The sequence below is a fragment of the Indicator indicator genome, chromosome 2 (genome assembly GCF_027791375.1).
Source record: "Indicator indicator isolate 239-I01 chromosome 2, UM_Iind_1.1, whole genome shotgun sequence".
In the NCBI taxonomy this organism is placed as follows: domain Eukaryota; kingdom Metazoa; phylum Chordata; class Aves; order Piciformes; family Indicatoridae; genus Indicator; species Indicator indicator.
The window spans coordinates 66,661,082-66,677,939 of record NC_072011.1 but is presented as its reverse complement, the minus strand read 5'-3'; positions in this window follow the sequence as shown (position 1 = coordinate 66,677,939).

Here is a 16,858-nt window from a genome sequence, read left to right as displayed (position 1 = left end):
ACAGAAGGGTTTGGGGGGGAAAAGCCCTCTGAGACCACACAGGCCAACCAGCAACCCAGCCCCCCCATGACCACCAAACCCTGGCCTCAAGGGCCATGGCCACAGCTTTCTGGAACCCCTCCAGGCATGGGGACTCCACCACCTCCCTGGGCAGCCTCTGCCAGTCCCTCACCACTCTTGCAGCAAAGAAATTGTTCCTCCTCTCCAACCTAACCCTCCCCTGGTGCAATTTGAAGCCATTTCCTCTTGTTATATTTCTTCTTCTCATGGAGAGGAGTCCAGCCCCCAGCTCCCTGTAGCCTCCTCTCAGGGAGATGTAGAGAGCAAGGAGGTCTCCCCTCAGCCTCCTCTTCCCCACACTGAACATCCCCAGCTCCCTCAGCTGCTTCAGAACCTTCCCCAGCCCTCTTCTCCAGACCCTTTCCCAGCTCTGTTGCCCTTCCCCGGACCAGCTCCAGCCCTCAATGTCCATCTGGGAATGAGGAGCCCAGAACTGAACCCAGCACCAGAGATACAGCATAAGGAAAAGCTGTAGGAAGGGAGAACACAGAGCTGGATCCTGCCTGACCTCTACAATCTTTCTTTGGGAGCTGGGGATAGACCTTCACATCCCTGAAGATCTTGGAGATTACTGAGCAGGCAAAGCAAGAACAGCTTTGAGACACTAAAGCATCACCCAGAATGGTTGCACAGCTTAGCCCTCCTGCAGCCAAACTCAGGCCTCCTGCAGCCAAGCTTAGCCCTCCTGCAGCTAAGCTCATTCCTCCTGCAGCTAAGCTCATTCCTCCTGCAGCCAAGCTCAGCCTTCCTGCAGCCAACCTCATTCCTCCTGCAGCCAAGCTCAGCCTTCCTGCAGCCAACCTCAGCCCTTCTACAGCCAAACTCAGCCTCCTGCAGCCAAGCTCAGCCTTCCTGCAGCCAAGCTCAGCCCTCCTGCAGCCAGGCTCATCCCTCCTGCAGCCAAGCTCCTTCAGCCTCAGCAGCTCCTCCTCACTTGCAGTTTTCCACCATGGAGCACTCAGCCTAACCTCCTCCCCCTGCCCAAAGAAGCTCCACTGCTAAGCGGACATTGCCCCAGCCCAGGAGCTGGGCTGCAGCTGCAGGAGAGCTCTGTGCAGCTCAGCAGCTCAACATCATTTGAGCAGTAAAGCTGCTGAGCTCCTGCAGATGGAATTCCTTTGTGCTCCTGTGTGTTTGGTGGGGCAGCAGCTGCTCTGCCATCCAGGAGGTTCTTGTCTAGCCACTGCACTAGAAAATCAAGCAGGGTTTTGAAGGCCTGCTCCAGGAAATATTGCAGTGGTTCTCTGCAGCTAAATCCACCAGGCTGTCCCCTCCCAGGGAATCCAAAATGGGTCTCTAAAGAGTTGTGGTAGAGGAAGGAGATTTAAAGCTCTCAGAACTCTCTGAGTACTTCACAGCCTCATCTTCAAGGCCCTTTCCAGCCCAAACCATCTCAGGAACCTCTGCAGGGCTTGGAAGGGATTTCTGGAGAGGGAGTCCAACCCCCCTGCCAAAGAAGGATCACCTGGGGAAGGTCACACAGGGACATGTCCAGGTGGCTTTGGAATGTCTCCAGGGATGGGGACTCTACCACCTCCCTGGGCAGCCTGCTCCAGTCCCTGACCATTCCTGCAGGACACAGCTGTGTCCTGATCTCCAACCTAAGCCTCCCCTGGCAGCCATCACTGCATCAAGCCATGAGACACCCAGAGACTGCTCCTCCTCCTTTAACCATTCCCATTTTGAGGGATTTTTCTTTCCCCTGACTATTTAGTTTTCCATTTCCAGCCAGCCTCTGTCACCTGGCTGCTCTCCACAAGGCTTTGGATTTGCTTCCTGACATTTTTCTGTTCTGCTGTGAGTGAAGTGCTGCAAAGTTTGTGCTGGAAGGTGTCCAGAGAAGGATGAGCAGGGGGCTGGAGCTGCTCTGCTATGGGGACAGGCTGAGAGAGTTGGGGTTGTGCAGTCTGGAGAAGGCTCCAGGGAGACCTCAGACCTGAAGAGGCTCCAGGAGAGCTCCAGGCACTTTGGACAAGGGCTGGGAGTGCCAGGATGAAGGACAATGGATTGAACCCTGACACCTTCCTTGTGGCCTTCTGAAGGGAGCTACAAGAAAGCTGGGGAGGGACTTTTGAGGGTGTCAGGGAGGGATAGGACTGGGGGGATGGATCCAAGCTGCAGGAGGGAAGAGCTGAGATGTCAGGAAGAAGTTCCTCCCCAGGAGGGTGGTGAGAGACTGGCACAGGTTGCCCAGGGAGGTGGTGGAAGCCTCATCCCTGGAGGCTTTTGCAGCCAGGTTCTCAGCAACCTGTTGGGTGGTTTGGGGTCATTTTGGGTTTGTTTTGATTTGGTTTGGGGTTTCATGGAGTTATTGTTGGGGGTTTTTATTGTTTATGGGGTTTTTGGGTTGGTTGGGGGGTTTGTTTGGATTTTTTTTGCTTGTTTGGGGTTTTTGTGTTTGCTTTGGGATTCTGTTTAGTTTTGTGAATGGTTGAGGTTTTCCTTCAAGCTTTTTTTGGGGGTTGTTTGGGGTTTTATTTGTTTGCTTTTGTGGTTGGTTGAGGTTTTCCTTCAAGCTTTTTTTTTGGGGTTGTTTGGGGTTTTATTTGTTTGCTTTTGTGGTTGGTTGAGGTTTTCCTTCAAGCTTTTTTTTTGGGGGGGTTGTTTGGGGTTTTATTTGTTTGTTTGATTTTTTTTTTCCTGGAGGTTTTTTTGTTTGTGGTTTTTGTTCTCTTCTTCAATTTTGTTTTCTTTGGGTTTTGTGTTTGCTTGGGGTTTTTTCTTTAGGTTCCTGTTGCTTGCTCAGGGTTTCTTTTATTGGGTACTGTGTTTCTTTGGAGGTTTATTTGCTTGCTTTTGGTGTGCGGTTTTGGTTGATTTTTTGGTTGATTTTTGCTGATGTTTGCCTTTTTTTTTTGTTTGTTTGTTTTTTTCTGCTCCTTGAAGACTTTGCCTGAATCCTGCTCAAGATCAGAACACTTCTCCCCTTAAACCAGCACCCAGCAAAGCATCCCTCAGGAGGGGAGCAGTGCCATTTTTTTTTTCTCTCCAGTGACCAAGACGAGGAAGAGTTCAAACTGCTGAGGATATAAACAAAGGCAGACCTCAGAGCTGGTTGAAGGCAATGCAAGGCTGATTCCTTCCCAATTAAATCATTAGGAACAGAAAGAAAGAGGAATCCAACTGTGGGCAGAAGCAGTTCTGCTGTGATGGTTCAGCCAGCAGATGGCAAGGGATGCTCAGTGAAGGAAGACAACCAGGCTGAAGCTCTGCTGCTGAGCAGTGCCTGCAAGGTGTGAGGGTGCAGGGAAGCCTTTTGCCTCACCTCTCCCAGCTCTGCTTTGCCCACCATGAGAAGAAAAAGGAGAGGATCTCATGCACTCCATCTCCAGCATAAGATGTTGACAACTGACAGGATTCCTTCATGGTGGATCTGGAGGGGCTTTGCTTCATTCCTGCTGGGTGTTCCCACCTGGAATGGGTTCATTTTCCTCTCTTTTGAAGGAGTTCTCTCTTTGGGTTGCCTGAGCATGCAGTGTGGAAACAGCAAAGCACCAACCACTAGGGAAAGCTCAAGCAAACTGAAGGTCTGCTCCAACCCGGTCTGCTCCAACCCAGTCTGCTCCAATCCATCAGTGCTCCAGGCTGGGGGCAGAGTGGCTGGAAGGTGCCCAGCAGAGAAGGACCTGGGGGTGTGGGTGCCAGCAGCCAGGTCCTTCTGGGAGTGAGGAGCCCAGAACTGAACCCAGCACTCAAGGTGTGCCCTCCTCAGTGCCCAGGCAGGGGCACAATCCATGCCCTGCTCCTGCTGCCCACACCGTTGCTGCTCCAGGCCAGGCTGCTGGTGCCCTTCTTGCCCACCTGGGCACCCCCTAGCTCCTCTCCAGCTGCTGGCACCCAGCACTCCCAGGTCCTTTCCTGCTGGGCACTTCCCAGCCACCCTGCCCCCAGCCTGTAGCCTTCCTGGGGTGGCTGTGCCCCAAGTGCAGGTCCAGTGAAAACTTTATTCCCCTCAATGGAACAGCTGTGGAGTGTCTTCAGTGAATTAGTTTGTGTCCTCAGAGGTGGTTTAAGAGGGTTTGGGGCTGGTTTTCTTTTGGGGTTGGTGTATTTAATCCATCCCATCAGCCTTACAAGTTATTAAGTGTGTCTCCATGCCTGCTAGGAGCTAACTGATGCCAGCTTCAGACACACAGTCACCCACTAATGATCGATTGAACTGAAGGAGAATCCAATCAATTCAGCAGCACAGCAAAGATGGCTCAGTGAAGAAGCTCTTCACTAGGAAGAGCTTTCCTGCTCTTACACAGCCCTATCCTGGCACCAGCAGCACTCACCAGGTGCACTGAGACATTTGGTGATGCCATGAGAAATTCATTGGCTTTGGACTCTGCATTAACTGCTACACAGAACCACAGAATGAAGAAGTTGGGGAAGAGTTCTCAGCCCAGCCAGCCCAGCCCTTCTCTAGTTCTGCCCAGGCTGGGGCTAACCTCAGCACCTCCCACAGCTCTGCCTCCCTGAAACACCTCCAGGGATGGGCATTCAGCCACCTCCTGGGCAGCCTGGGCCAGGCTGGGAGAACCCTTTCAGGCAAGAAGGTTCTGCAAATGTCCAACCTACCCCTCCCCTGGTGCCATCTGGGGCCATTTCCTCTCCTCCTGTCACTTATTCCTAGGGAGCAGATGCCTACACTCACAGTCTCAGAGTCTCACATCACAGGTTGGAAGGGACCTCCAGAGATCATCAGGTCCAACCCCCCTGCCAGAGCAGCATCACTCAGGGGAGTCTGCACAGGAATGCATCCAGGTGGGGTTGGAAAGGCTCCAGAGAAGGAGACTCCACAACCCCCCTGGGCAGCCTGTTCCAGTGCTCTGTCACCCTCACTGTCAAGAAGTTTCTCCTCCTGTTGAGGTTAAATCTTCTAAGTTCAAGTTTGTCTCCATTGTTCCTTGGCTTATCACTGTGCACCACCCAAAAGAGCTTGGCCCCCTCCTCCTGACACCCACCCCTCAGCTATTGATAGACATTGATCAGATCCCTCTCAGCCTTCTCTTCTCCACACTAAACAGCCCCAGGGCTCCCAGTCTCTCTTCCCAGGGGAGATGCTCAAGTCCCCTAAGCATCCTCCTGGCTCTCCCTTGGACTCTCTCCAGCAGGTCTCTGTCTCTCTTGAACTGGGGAGCCTCAAACTGGACACAGGATTGCAGCTGTGGTCTCAGCAGGGCAGAGCAGAGAGGGAGAAGAACTTCCCTAGCCCTGCTGGACACCTTTCTTGATCCATCCCAGGATCCCATTGGATCTCTTGGCCACAAGAGCACATTGTTGTCCCATACAGACCCTGCTGCCCACCAGCACTCCAAGGTCTTTCTCTGTGGAGCTGCTCTCCAGCAGGGCAGCCCCTAACCTGTCCTGGTGCCTGTACTCAATCCCTCTCAGCTTGAACACTAACAAAAATTAACTGATTTATCTCTAAGCAGAAAGGGGACTGCTCAGCACACATCCAGTGGGGCTCTCACTGCAGCAAGGAAGAAGTTGAGTGGCTGGAGAAGGGCAACCAAGCTGGGGAAGGGTCTGGAGCAGGTGAGGGAGCTGGAGGTGTTTAGTGTGGATAAGAGGAGGCTGAGGGGATACCTCATTGCTCTCTACAGCTCCCTGAGAGGAGGCTGCAGGGAGCTGGGGCTTGGGCTCTGCTCCATGAGAACAAGAGGGAATGGCTTCAAGGGAGGGCAGGAAGCCACTCAGCAGGGGCTGGGCCCTGAGCATGCAGATGGAGTCCTGCTTCCTGCACACCTCTAGGGTGGCTGGTTGAAAAATGGTTCCCTTTCCAAGTCTTGCAGAGGTCTTTACCCCTCTGAGGGGCTGGTGGTGCTCAGTCATGGAATCATGGAAGGAAGGTGAAAGCAGAACAGGCAGCACTCAGCAGAGTGAACGTTCAGGGAGCTACTTTGACCTTGGCTTTGGTTCTCTCAAGCCCAGCACTGCAGGCTGCAGCAGGGGAGGGTGAGGATGGACATCAGGAAACAATTCTGTGCTGCAGGAGTGGTCAGGGACTTGTCTGGTGTGAGGGTGCTGAGCCCTGGAGCAGGCTGCCCAGAGAGGTTGTGGAGTCTCCTTCTCTGGAGCCTTCCCAGCCCCACCTGGCTGTGTTCCTGTGTGCCCTGCCCTGGGTGCCCCTGCCCTACCAGGGGGGTTGGAGTTGATCTCCAGAGGTCCCTTCCAATCCCCTGCATTCTGTGAAAGAGTGCAAGTAGGAGGCTGGATTTATGAGGTGATAAAAAATGTCACAGCTCTGGTGTGACCTTTCCACTCATATGCCAACCAAATGTCACTGAGCACCACACTCAAACACAAACTTCACCCTGCTGCCATGATTTAGTGCCCCCCACAGCTGCTCCTTCACCCCCCACACAGATCCAGTGGGATGGGGGAGAGGCAGGGGAGGGCAGAAGTCTGGAATCTCATGGGTTGAGAATTGAACAGGTGAGGCTAAAGCTGCCCAGGAAAGAAAAGCAGAAGGATGAATTCCTTCAGCCACAGGCAGATCTTCAGCCTCCTCCAGGAGGGCAGAGCTCCACACCACTTCTGCTCATGGTTTAGTGGCCACAGGGGGGTTGGGTTGATTGTTGAACCCTCCAGACCCTTCCCCAGCTTTGTTGCTCTTCTCTGGACCTGCTCCCACCCTCAGTGTCCTTCTGGGAGTGAGGAGCCCAGAACTGAACCCAGCACTCAAGCTGTGCCCTCCCCAATGCCCAGTCCAGGGGCACAATCCCTGCCCTGCTCCTGCTGCCCACACCCTTGCTGCTCCAGGCCAGGCTGCTGGTGCCCTTCTTGCCCACCTGGGCACCCCTGGCTCCTCTTCAGCCAGCTGTTGATCAGCACCTCCAGGTTCTTTTCTGCTGGGCCACTTTGCTCCCAGACTGGAGCCTTCCTGGGGTGGTTGTGCCCCTTGAGGAGCACCCAGCAGAGCCCTCTGAGTCAGAATCCCTTCTGTAGTGCAGCAGTTGGCACCAACACAAGCAGCAGCAGGTTACAAACCAGCCTTACAATGAAATCTTGAGCCTCTGAGTGCCAAGGAGCTCAGCTTCTCACACCACTGCTGTGCTCTCTGCTAAAGTCTCCATCGATCCCTGAGCTCACACAGCTCTGGAACCTGCCTTGGGGATGCCTCAGAGCTTCCTGCAGTCAATGTGCAGCTGGTTTAATTACAAACCCAAACTTGGTTAAACCTCTTGCTACAGCTACCAAACACCCTTCAAGCTGCTCTTTATAAAGTCCATCTCATCACCCAGGCAGTATTTGGGCTTGCCTCAATACTTGCTGGGGTCCAGAACTGCTGAATCCATTCCCCAAGGACCTGGCTGAGGGCACAGAGGGCACTGCCAGGCAGTTTGCTGATGACATCCAACTGGGAGGGGTGGCTGATGCCCCCCAGGCTGTGCTGCCACTGAGCAGGACCTGGACAGGCTGCAGAGCTGGGTGGGGAGAAACTGAATGAAATTCATCAAGGGCAAGGGTAGAGTCTGGCATCTGGGAAAGAACAACCACATGGACTAGGACAGGCTGGGGGCTGAGCTGCTGGGGAGAGAAGAGGGACCTGGGGGTCCTGGTGGGCAGAAGGATGCCCCTGAGCTAGCAATGTGCCCTGGTGGCCAAGAAGGCCAAGGGCAGCCTAGGGTGGATTAGAAGGGATGTGAGGAGTAGGTCCAGAGAGGTTCTCCTGCCCCTTTGCTCTGCCCTGCTGAGGCCACAGTTGGAAGATTGTGTCTAGTTCTGGGCTCCTCAGTTCAAGAAGGTCCAGCACAGAAAGAGTCCAAAGCTGCTGCAGGCAGTGGAACATCTCCCTGTGAGGCCAGGCTGAAGGAGCTGGGAGCAGAGGAGCCTGAGGGCTGCAGATGTGCAGGGCTGGAGCCAGGCTCTGCTCAGGGATGGCCAAGGACAGCACAAGGGGCAAGGGTTGCAAGCTGGAGCAGAGGAGGTGCCAGGGGCACAGAGGGAAAACTTTGTCCCTGTGAGGGTGCTGAGCCCTGGAGCAGGCTGCCCAGAGAGGTTGTGGAGTCTCCTTCTCTGGAGCCTTGTCAGCCCCAGGAGGAAATGGTTAACAAGAAGGAAGCCTAAGAGGACATTTGCACCTTTGGGGGGGAAATAAAGAGATTTCAGGGTGGTTTTTTTTTTTTCTCCTACCATGTTTTTCTTTCACACACCTCAGAAAAAGTTTTAAACCAAGCTAAAAATTACCACTAAAGACCCAGAATGAGAATTTTATCTTGCAGAAGGAAAAGGTTTGAATAAAATCTTTATCATTTATGAGCAGAGAGATAACCTCAGGTAGGCCACAGACCTCATTAGGAATTTGATGCTTCTGAATGGAATATTAAGAACTGAAATATGGAACAACTTTCAATGCTGAAGGATATTGAAATATTTTTTTTTTTTTTTGTACCTGGATGAGCAGTGATTTCTGTATTATGCTCCTTTTTCTCTGATAATAACCTTTGATATTTTTACATTAGAATTAGAGAATTGTTTCATTGGCAAAGGTCTTTGGGCTCATCCAGCCCAACCCTTCCCTGATTCTGCCCAGGCTGGGACTAACCCATGGCCCTCAGCACCACAGCTCTGCCTCTCTGAAACCCCTCCAGGGATGGGGATTCAACCACCTCCCTGGGCAGCATGGGCCAGGCTGGGAGAACCCTTCCAGGCAAGAAGGTTCTGCTGATGTCCAACATAAACCTGCCCTGGGGCAGCTTGAGGCCATTCTTTTCATCCTCTCACTTGTTCCTGGGGAGCAGAGCCCAACCCTCAGCTCCCTGCAGCCCCCTCTCAGGGAGCTGGAGAGAGCAATGAGGTCTCCCCTCAGCCTCCTCTTCTCCACACTGAACACCCCCAGCTCCTTCAGCTGCTCCCCTCCAGCCCTGTTCTCCAGACCCTTCCCCAGTTCCCTCAGCTGTTCCCCACCAGCCCTGTTTTCCAGACCCTTCCCCATCTCCCTCAGCTGCTCCTCTCCAGCCCTGTTCTCCAGACCCTTCCCCAGCTCCCTCAGCTGCTCCCCTCCAGCCCTGTTCTCCAGACCCTTCCCCAGCTCCCTCAGCTGTTCCCCACCAGCCCTGTTCTCCAGACCCTTCCCCAGCTCCCTCAGCTGCTCCCCTCCAGCCCTGTTCTCCAGACCCTTCCCCAGCTTCATTGCCCTTCTCTGGTCCCATCCATCCCATCAATGCACCACCTGAGTTTTTGTTCAGTCTGAGTGCTGTCTGCCCTCTGCTGTGGCTGGAAGCAGTGGGACATGGACACCAGGACAGCCCCTGGAGAAGCAGGAGAAAGAGAGCTCTCAGCCTCAGCTCCCACAATTTAATTGCCTGTGCAAATCCTCAGAGTACCTCATGGCAAAAGATCCAAGGAGGAGCAATCCTAATGAGAATCACAGAACATCTTTGGTTGGAGGATACCCTCCAGATCATCATCATCACCACGACCATCATCATCATCATTATCTAGTTCAATCACTGACCCAGCAATTTCAAGGCCAAAGAAGACCTGAGAGAAATCTACTGATTTCCAAAAGATGCAATAAGGAGGGGGAGAAAATGGTGGCAAGATCAAGACTGCCACTCTGAATGGATTTTACTCTCTCCCCATGCCCTGCCCCCTCATCCTACCTCACCAAACCAGCCTTTGCTGCCTGGAGTCCACATCACCTTCACAACTGACTTCTTACTTTCCCACCTAGTCCCTGCTACCCTTTCTTCTCTGCACTTGAGAGCTTTCCAAGTAAAAGCCAGCAGAGGGAGGGTCCTGATTCAGAATGCTCTTGAGCAAGCCAAGTAAAAGCCAGCAGAGGGAGGGTCCTCATTCAGAGTGCTCTTGAGCAAGCCAAGTAAAAGCCAGCAGAGGGATGGTCCTGATTCAGAGTGCTCTTGAGCAAGCCAAGTAAAAGCCAGCAGAGGGATGGTCCTGATTCAGAATGCTCTTGAGCAAGCCAAGTAAAAGCCAGCAGAGGGAGGGTCCTGATTCAGAGTGCTCTTGAGCAAGCCTCTGCTGGCAGCTTTATGCCAATCATCTGTTGTGTTTAAGCAGAAGCTGCTCCAGCCTCACTGGAAAAGGAGTTGACACCTTTGGCTGCAGGGCTAAAACTCCACACAGAGGACAGAAAGCCCCTTTCAAACTCTCTGTCACACAGAGAAGCAGGAGCCACGTTGGCTTTTGTCTCTCTTCCCTCCCTCCTGGAGGCTTTGTGGCCATGTCTGGCCATCCACCTGCATAAGGATGGCAGGAGGCTGCCTCGGAGCAGCTGCCTGATGCACTTCTCCTCATGAACAAAACTCTTTCTCCGGGCTCTGACATCAGAAGCTGTCTTCAAGGGTGAGGCAGCAGCTTCTGAAGAGCTCCTGTGGCAAAAATGCCAGATATAGCTTCTTGGAAGTCCTATCTAGGGCAGGCTTTGAAGAGAGCTCTGCCAGTGGAGGCAGCAGGGGATGGAGGCACTCAGATCTTCACAGAGCTAAAATGGAGCTGCTTGCACCCAGGGAAACAGTTGAGTGGTCTGCGAGAGGGGGCAGGAAGACTGGAGAGGAAGGAGAGATTCTTGGCTGTGAGGGTGTGGAGACACTGGCACAGATTGCCCACGGAGGCTGTGGATGCCTCCTCCCTGTAGGTGTTCAAGGCCAATGCCACCTCTAAGCCATATCCTCAAGGTCCACCACATCTACACATCTTTGAAACACTTCCAGGGATGGGCATTCAGCCACCTCCCTGGGCAGCCTGGGCCAGGCTTGGAGAACCCTTTCAGGCAAGAAGGTTCTGCTGATGTCCAACCTAAGCCTCCCCTGGTGCAACCTGAAGTCCTTTCCTCTTGTCCTATTGCCTGCCATTGAGCACAGAGCTGGGGCTGGACTCCAGCAGTGGCTCCAGCACCCAGGGACCCCTGCCCAGCACAGAAAGGCATCAGGAGAAGCAGAGCAGAGCCACAGGGTGGGATGAAAACAGACTGAATGAAGCAGCCAAATTCCCTCCACCGCCAGCACAAGAGACAGAAAGTGACACTCAGCCCAGCCCAGGGCAGCACTCACAGCATCCAGGCAGACCCCAGGAGCAGGGTGAGGAGGAATCCAAGCAGGAAGCTCTGGAAATGAACTCTCCTCACAAAATGTTCCCTTTCCTCCTGGCTGTGCTGCTGACCAGGTGGGACATAACTCTGACCTCACTGCACTCAGCTGTGTGGCTGCCACAGAGCAGTGATGGGAGAAAACCAAAATGGATCTTTGCCTCTCTGTCTTTCTTTTTTTCTTTTTTAATTTAATAAATAATGATTATGATTTATAATGGCTGCAATAATTGGACTGATCCAGGAAGTCAGTGCTCAAGGGTTATTGATAGCTAATGACAGCTTCTACATCATCTGCCTTGGAGATCTTGATTAACCTTAAACATCTCTCACTTTTTTTTTTTTTTAGGGTGGGATTTACATCAAACACAGCTTGAGGAAGAAAGTGACTTTTGCTCCAGCTCCTGTGCCAGGCAGGCTCAGCCATCCACACACCCAGCACTGTGAGGGACTCATGGTCTCATCTGGCATCACTTCATGGAAACAAATAATGCCTTGAGTTAGAAGGGACCTTAACCATCACCCAGTTCCAATCCCTTGCCAGGGGCAGGCACAGCTCCCACCAGCACAGCTTGCTCAGGACCTCCTCTTGAGCACTTCCAGGGGTGTCTCAAACACTTCCCAGGAAGCTTCTTGTGCTGACTGGTGAAACCAGTGCCATGATTTTGCTTTCTCCATCATCTCCCCATGGCTAAAGCAGCACCAGGAGTTTGGAGCTCAGGAGTCACTTTGTTTGGCTGGGACAAGAGAATGGATGCTGGACTGACAGGGTGGGGAGACAGACACAGAATCATTGAATGGTGGTGGTTGGAAGGGACCTCTGGAGCTCACCCAGGCCAACCCCCTGCCAGAGCAGGGGCACACAGGAACACAGCCAGGTGGGGATGGAAAGGCTCCAGAGGAGACTCCACAACCTCTCTGGGCAGCCTGCTGCAGGGCTCAGCGTCCTCACACCAAACAAGTTTCTCCTCATGTTGAGGTGGAACCTCCTGGGTTCCAGTTGGTGTCCATTGTCCCTTGTGCTGTCACACGACACCACTGGCCAGAGCCTGGCCCCTTCTTCCCCTCAGCCCTCAGATATTTGCAGACATTGCTCAGATCCCCTCTCAGCCTTCTCCTCTCCAGCCCAAATGCATCAGTGCTGACAGGAAACCATCACGTTGCTGCACCTGTCACAGTCACATAGCCACCCTATAACAAATCTCATTTTCTGACAAATTTTCTTCCATCTACCAAATAGGTGTGACAAAAAAAAATTGGAAAAATAATGGAAATAGTCAGAAATCACAAATCAAGGCAACATAAAACAGCAGAGGGAAAATCAACTCTCCCAAAAGATTGTGGGAACATAAGTGTCCAGGTTTATGTTTACCAACCCAAGCCTCCCCTGGCACAATTCCAGGCCAGTTCCCTTCATTCTATCACTTCAGACTAGGGGGAAAGAGTCCAACCCCAACCTCCGTGCAGCCTCCTCTCAAGTAGCTGTAGAGAGCAATGAGGTCTCCCCTCAGCCTCCTCTTCTCCACACTGCACACCCCCAGCTCCCTCAGCTGCTCCTCCCCAGCCCTCTTCTCCAACCCCATCAAGCACTTTGGGAGCATCTCTCCCCCAGCATAAGCAAAGCTTCCCCAGCATTTACGACCTCAAAGCAGCCCAAAGGGAGCTCTGTCACCTCTACTCTGAGCAAACTCCTGAGCCTGCCTGCAGGTCTCTATATTTAGCCCAGTCTTTAATCTGTTGTAAGCTGGTGATGACTTAGAGCAGGCAACCATCTGCTGTGCACCTCCACCACCAGCAGCAGCTAAAACACAGTCTTGGCATTTCAGAAGCACAAACCTCGACTGCTACTTACCACTGCTTTTCCAGACACAGCAGGGATGAGATCCACTCTGTCAAAAAAGACACAAAACCGAGGAGAACAAGAACAAAAAAAAAAAAAAAAAACCAAAACCGAAACTGAAACCAAAGCAGAGCCCAACGCGGAGAGGCAGGGTCAGAGGAGCTGGGTTTGTGGCAGGGTTCCTGCTGTGGGCAGGGAAGATGGGAGAGCTCTTTTGTTGCCAGGGAAACCTGACGCTGAGGATTTGGTGACAGCATCGGGTGGTATTTGTGGGACTGGAGGCTGCCTTGCTGCAGGGGCCAGGCAGCAGTCCTGCTGCTGAGAGAGAAGAACCAACTCCAAAGGACTTCAGTCTGCTCCCCGGGCAGGATCCTTTCCCCTGCCTCACATCTCATCATTGGATCAGAGTGACCAAGGGCTAAGAAAAAAAATTACATATCTGTATTCAGGACACATAATCTGCCTGGCTGCTCTCTAGGCAGGCAACTCATCCTCCTGAACCCTTTACTCAGTGTGTAAGGTTGATCATATTTGCACTGCACTTAGGATTTTAGCTCAAAGAGGAGAGGTTGGCTTCCCCCAACCCTTTGTCTTGGGGCTGGCAGCTTGCTAGAAACAGAGATTTGCTTACAGTGGTTATGGTTAAGTTTATTAATTAGTGTTCATCAGTGGTTATCTTTGAGTTAATTTCATTTCATTTCATTTCATTTCATTTCATTTCATTTCATTTCATTTCATTTCATTTCATACCATCACAATTATTGTTTAGAATCACTGTTGGTAACAAGTAGTCCTGTTTGAGTTCATTATTGGTAGTAAGTTATGTTTGAGCTCATTGTTGGTAGCAAATTCTGTTTAGGTTCTCTATTAATAATAAGTTATTATGTTACAGACCACTATTGGTAGTAGTTTATGTTTAAGGTCACTAATTATTGTTAATCAGTGGCCATGTGTGAGTTCATTATTGTTTAGAGTCACTATTGTTCAGCAGTGGTTAGATTTGAGCTCATTATGGGTAGTAAATTATGTTTAAGTTCTCTAATTATTGATAATAAGTTGCTGTGTTAAAGTTCATTGTTGGTAGTAAGTTATGTTTAAAGTCACTAATTATTGTTAATCAGTGGTTATGTTTGAGTTCATTATTGGTAGTAAGTTATGTTTAGGTTCACTGCTGTTAATAAGTTGCTCTGTGTTCATTATTGGTAGTAAGCTGTATTTAAGTTTATTAGTGGTAGTAAGTTATGTTTAAGTTCATTATTGGTAGTAAGTTATGTTTCAGGTCACGAATTATTGTTAATCAGTGGTTATGTTTGAGTTCATCATTGGTAGTAAGTTATGTTTAAGTCCATTATTGGTAGTAAGTTATGTTTAAGTTCATTAATGGTAGTAAGTTACGTTTCAGGTCACTAATTATTGTCAATCAGTGGTTATGTTTGAGTTCATTATTGGTAGTAAATTATGTTTGAGTTCATTATTGGTAGTAAGTTTTGTTTGAATCTATTATTGGTAGTAAGTTACGTTTAAGGTCACTAATTATTGTTAATCAGTGGTTATGTTTGAGTTCATTGTTGGTAGTAAGTTATGGCCAAGTGGTGTCCCTCAGGTGTCCACCTTGGCTGCAGTGCTGCTCAGTGTCCTCATCCCTGACACAGAGCCTGAGGCACCCTCAGCAGGTGGCACCAGGCTGAGTGGTGAGGTTGGGAAGAGTGAAGGATGGGGTGGGAGACATCCAGAGGGAGTTGGACAGGCCAGAGGAGTGAGCTAAGGACCACCTCATGAAGTTCAGTGTCACAGGGCAAGGTCCTGCACCTAGGTTGGGGCTGTTCAGAAGGGGCTGTGGGGATAGGAGCAGTGACAAGGGTTTGGAACTGGAGCAGGGCAGGGTTAGGTTGGACAGCAGGAGGAAGCTCTGCACAGAGAGGGTGGAGAGACATTGGAACAGGCTGAGGCTCCATCCCTGGAGACTTTCAAGGGTTCAGTTCCCCTCAGCTGCTCCTCCCTAGCCCTGTTCTTCAGACTCTTTACCAGGTTCATTGCCCTTCTCTGGACCTGCTCCAGCTAAGTTCCATCTAAACAAGAGGAAGAAGTTATTCATTTTTGAGGCTGACAGCCCTGGAGCAGGCTGCCCAGAGACTCCCCTGGAGACTTTCCAGCCCCACACCTGGCTGTGTTGCTGTGTGCCCTGCCCTAGGCTAACCTGCCTTGGCAGGGGGGTCGGACTCAACCTCCAAAGTCCCTTCCAACCCCTAGCATCCTGTGACTCTGTGTGGGTGGTGAAACCCAGTCCTGACCTCGACCTGCTCAACCAGCAGAGCCAGAGCAAAGCCTGGGCTGTACTCCAGCCCCCTGTAATTTCTCTGACCACCTGAAGCGAGCTGCAGAGAGAAATTTCTCCCTTGTTTTGCCCAAGGAGCAGCAGGTTGGTGCTCTGCAGTGCCTGGCTGCTGCCTGTGAGCACAGCTCAGCCCCTGCAGCAGGCCTGCAGAGGGGTGACACATTCCTTCAGGTTCAGTTATCCTGGCTGCAGGATTTCAGTGGGATTATATCAGGCATCAACCCATTGCTGCCACTGGCTCCTGCGAGCTGATTTACAGCCCCTGGCTGTAACCAGGCACAGGCCTCAGTGCTCCATCAGCTGCCTGACCTTTTATCTGCCACAGGGTTAGTGACCCTGGAATACAAGATTTTAATTCTGTCTTTCTCTCTTTCTTTCCTTCCTTCTCTTTCTCTTTGCTTCCTTCTCCTTTTCTTTCCTTCCTCCTTCTCTTTCCTTCGTTCTCTTTCTTTCCTTCCTTCTCCTTCTCTTTCCTTCCTTCCTTCTCCTTCTCTTTCTTTCCTTCCTTCTCCTTCTCTTTCTTTCCTTCCTTCTCCTTCTCTTTCTTTCCTTCCTTCTCCTTCTCTTTCTTTCCTTCCTTCTCCTCCTTCCTTCTTTCTCTTTCTCTTTCCTTCCTTCTCTTTCTCTTTCTTTCCTTCCTTCTCCTTCTCTTTCTTTCCTTCCTTCTCCTCCTTCCTTCTTTCTCTTTCTCTTTCCTTCCTTCTCTTTCTCTTTCTTTCCTTCCTTCTCCTCCTTCCTTCTTTCTCTTTCTCTTTCCTTCCTTCTCTTTCTCTTTCCTTTCTTGTCCTTCTTTCTCTTTGCTTCCTTCTCCTCCTCTTTCCTTCCTTCCTTCCTTCTCTTTATCTTTCCTTCCTTCTCTTTATCTTTCCTTCCTTCTCTTTCTCTTTGCTTCCTTCTCCTTCTCTTTCCTTCCTTCCTTCTCTTTCCTTCCTCCTTCTCTTTCCTTCCTTCCTTCCTTCTCCTTCTCTTTCCTTTCCTTCCTTCCTTCTCCTTCTTCTTTCTTTCCTTCCTTCTCTTTCCTTTCCTTCTTTCTCTTTTCCTTCCTTTCTTTCCTTTCTCTTTCTCTTCTCTTTTGCTTTCCTTTCTTTCCTTCTCTTCTCTTCTTTCCTTCCTTCCTTCTCTTTCCTTCCTTCCTTCCTTCCTTCCTTCCTTCCTTCCTTCCTTCCTTCCTTCCTTCCTTCCTTCCTTCCTTCCTTCCTTCCTTCCTTCCTTCCTTCCTTCCTTCCTTCTCTTTCTCTTTCCTTCCTTTCTTCCTTCTCCTTCACTTTCCTTCCTTCCTTCTTCTTCTCTTTCCTTCCTTCTCCTTCTCTTTCTTTCCTTCCTTCTCCTTCTCTTTCTTTCCTTCCTTCTCTTCCTTCCTTCTTTCTCTTTCTCTTTCCTTCCTTCTCTTTCTCTTTCCTTTCTTGTCCTTCTCTTTCTCTCTGCTTCCTTCTCCTTCTCTTTCCTTCCTTCCTTCTCTTTCTCTTTCCTTCCTTCTCTTTCTCTTTCCTTCCTTCTCTTTCTCTTTGCTTCCTTCTCCTTCTCTTTCCTTCCTTCCTTCTCTTTCCTTCCTTCCTTCTCTTTCCTTCCTTCCTTCTCCTTC